Source organism: Lepisma saccharinum, chromosome 15 (assembly GCF_977018435.1).
Source record: "Lepisma saccharinum chromosome 15, izLepSacc3.1, whole genome shotgun sequence".
Lineage (NCBI taxonomy): Eukaryota > Metazoa > Arthropoda > Insecta > Zygentoma > Lepismatidae > Lepisma > Lepisma saccharinum.
In genome coordinates, this window is record NC_139243.1 from 77,946,928 (window position 1) to 77,950,907 (window position 3,980).

The 3,980-nt window shown below is 36.6% G+C and overlaps 1 long non-coding RNA gene across 1 annotated transcript; it reads right to left on the minus strand.

Annotated features, from left to right (window-relative positions):
• Positions 1-441: 441 nt before the first annotated feature.
• Positions 442-3,374, minus strand: LOC145999516 (uncharacterized). Its single transcript, XR_014443412.1, has 2 exons — positions 3,258-3,374; positions 442-556 (listed from the first exon to the last, which is right to left on the minus strand). It is a non-coding gene; the product is annotated as an uncharacterized LOC145999516 (long non-coding RNA).
• Between the last annotated feature and the right edge of the window lie 606 nt (positions 3,375-3,980).

Sequence of the window (3,980 nt, forward strand, 5' to 3'; positions counted from 1 at the left end):
CAATTGACCTAGTCGAATTTGTAGTAGCTACATATGCAAGTATAATACCTAGATTTTTAAAAGCCCTAACATAATATTTCAAACGAATGTTGCCTTTCAGGGTGCAAATAACGGGACTCTCTTACATGAACATTTAAAGGTAGTTCTTCCATCTCTATGAATATAGTTTGGGACATCCATAAATTCAAAGTTTGATCTTTTTTTAATATTACTGTAGGTTGCAATATTTTTCTAAATTCCTTTAAATCATTATATAAATCTTTGAAATTTTTATTTTTGTTGTTAGTTAAAATTTAGTTGAATTTGCTTTCCAAGTAATCATTACTTTGACGTTTTTATAACTATCTGAATTCAACATTTTAGATCGTGCTTGACTTCAACAATCTGTTCATCTTATATTGTAGATACGTCAGCATAGAAGTCATTTGCACTCACCTCTGAACTCAGCAGGAAAGGACGCACGGGAGTGCCCCTGCTATGGCTCAGTCTCCAGAAGATCAATTTCTTGCGTTGATAAACCATACAGGTTTATAGAAGATGAACTGGGAGTTGAATTCTGTAGAGAAAAACAAAGTGACAGTTATACACACTCACTCATTGGTTGATTTAGTAGGGGGACATTGGGGCAAGTGTCTACTCTCCAGAAAGCCATGGCTATGTATTACGAAAATTGATGAGATGGATATATAACAACATTGAAACAGGCAACAATATATCTCATCGTAGAATACAATCCTTCAATAATATCCTTTCACAGACTTCAAAAGAATACAACCAAAAAGTCAACTATTAACAGGCTAATAGGTGCTACATCTATTTGAAATTCTATTTACCGGAGGGATATCTTGATTACAGGTCCATAAAGGTAATACCACAATAATGACGTCAATACACACCAGCAGCAACATTGGTGATGATATTGGATTTAGGGTTCTCTTCAGATGTGAGCGAGGCCTTATATAAGGAGTTTCACAAATACTTCCTCTAGTTTCCGTAGCGCTAGATCACTACACAAATAAATCTTACGAGAACACAATGAGACAGGATTGGTAAGCAAAAAAATACGATATATGAAATGATGGTTAATAATAACATGGCTGCATACATCGCACTATGATGAATGCTATACAAATCACAAGGTATTAATTTCTCTATTTCACTAAAGCGTGGATCTCAGAGTCTACCTCGAAACCTACTTGCTAAAACGAAAACGCTTTCACCGCTGTTAGACATTGTACAGTCACGTAGACGTCTGGGTTGTAACAGCCCCATATACTTTCAATAGGATTGCTACAACCCAGAAGTGGCCGTGACTGTACTTGTTTTGTACAGCATTTTGCAACCTATCGTGGGCATTGTTAAACTTGTATTAATTGTTTTGTTGGTCAAAAATATTTGATTTGATTACACAATGTTTAATATTAATTTTCACATTCAATTTCATACTGGGGAATTTTTTGTGTCCTGTTTGCATCACGGAACAAAGTTCGACAATGACGAAGCCAAGCTTAAGGCATCTATTTACCTCTTCCCTTGTGGGACAAGAAGCCTAAAATACTCCATCCTTCCTATCCAATATTGATTTTGCCAGTCACAGAATGGATTAGGATTGATGAAGACAATATTAAATTTTCGGATGATAAGTTTTGTAATATATATAAAGAAAATATTCGAAGAAAATGTTACTTTATGTAGCCATTGATTTTTCTGTCCCTATCAAGTAGGTGAGTGGGCATCCTTTCAAGAAAAACTCTTCCTTCATTCGTTCGTTGGGATTCTAAAAAGTGGATCAGCACCCGTAGGAAAAGACTGGTGATGTCCCAACTCAGGAACTATGACGAAAGTTCTTAGTTCAGGAACCGATATTTTGGAATGTTCCCAACTCAGGAACCGCTGGCTCTGGAGGGAAGGGGGAGAAGTAAGGACTTTGAGAGGTTCTTGTTGTTGCTGCATGTTACCCTGAGATATTAATGCGTATGAACCGTACATATCCATTTGCAGAATAAAGTTGTGTGCTTTACGGGGCTTTCTACTTTCCTCTCACATATTTTGAGTATATTGCAGGTATTTTGCACGTAGCGGACTTGTTGGGTCATCGCGCCACGACGCCAGGTGTCCCGGGTTCGAATCCCGGACTGGGCATTCATGCTTGTGAGTGTCCATACATCAATTTCATCATATTATCACTCATCCCCATCTTGGCAATTATCCAAAAGTGGCAGAAAAGCGAAGTAAATTAAAGTAAATCAATCAATCAATCACGTAGGTTAAGGGAGGTGTGCGAATATGAACTACTTGAAATACCAATTCATGCTCCCCAGAGGCAATTAGTAGGACGTTCTGAGTTGGGAAGACATTTCAGTGAAATATCCAACTGGTAAAGATATGTTCCTGAGATAGGACTGTTTTCATTCGAATTTATATAGTACCTTAATTGGAAAATACTGAACCAGGAATAAATCAAGATACTATTTTCTGTCTCACTCTCTCTCTCTCCCCACACACACACACTCACTCTTCTAAGCAATTGTCATCAAACTTACCCTGCTGATTTTTTAGTGTACGCCCAACACTCTTCAGTATTGATGATAGCAGCGCCATGAGGTAATATTGACATGTCTGCTCCAAAGGAAATCGTCGCTATGGAATGTGCAAAACAACATCACCCAGTTTGGCATGCACCCCCCCCCCCCTTACAACTTAATGCACACGCAAGCTACTATTTAGTTGCGACACAGGAGGAAAGAGGGGTTGGAAACGTCATTCAATATTTTCAGAAGCAAATAATAATAATTATATTAAATCAACAATACTCTACACAACAATTGACCTAGTCGAATTTGGAGTAGCTACATATGCAAGTATAATACCTAGATTTTTAAAAGCCCTAACATAATATTTCAAACGAATGTTGCCTTTCAGGGTGCAAATAACGGGACTCTCTTACATGAACATTTAAAGGTAGTTCTTCCATCTCTATGAATATAGTTTGGGACATTCATAAATTCAAAGTTTGATCTTTTTTTAATATTACTGTAGGTTGCAATATTTTTCTAAATTCCTTTAAATCATTATATAAATCTTTGAAATTTTTATTTTTGTTGTTAGTTAAAATTTAGTTGAATTTGCTTTCCAAGTAATCATTACTTTGACGTTTTTATAACTATCTGAATTCAACATTTCAGATCGTGCTTGACTTCAACAATCTGTTCATCTTATATTGTAGATACGTCAGCATAGAAGTCATTTGCACTCACCTCTGAACTCAGCAGGAAAGGACGCACGGGAGTGCCCCTGCTATGGCTCAGTCTCCAGAAGATCAATTTCTTGCGTTGATAAACCATACAGGTTTATAGAAGATGAACTGGGAGTTGAATTCTGTAGAGAAAAACAAAGTGACAGTTATACACACTCACTCATTGGTTGATTTAGTAGGGGGACATTGGGGCAAGTGTCTACTCTCCAGAAAGCCATGGCTATGTATTACGAAAATTGATGAGATGGATATATAACAACATTGAAACAGGCAACAATATATCTCATCGTAGAATACAATCCTTCAATAATATCCTTTCACAGACTTCAAAAGAATACAACCAAAAAGTCAACTATTAACAGGCTAATAGGTGCTACATCTATTTGAAATTCTATTTACCGGAGGGATATCTTGATTACAGGTCCATAAAGGTAATACCACAATAATGACGTCAATACACACCAGCAGCAACATTGGTGATGATATTGGATTTAGGGTTCTCTTCAGATGTGAGCGAGGCCTTATATAAGGAGTTTCACAAATACTTCCTCTAGATTCCGTAGCGCTAGATCACTACACAAATAAATCTTACGAGAACACAATGAGACAGGATTGGTAAGCAAAAAAATACGATATATGAAATGATGGTTAATAATAACATGGCTGCATACATTGCACTATGATGAATGCTATACAAATCACAAGGTATTAATTTCTCTATTTC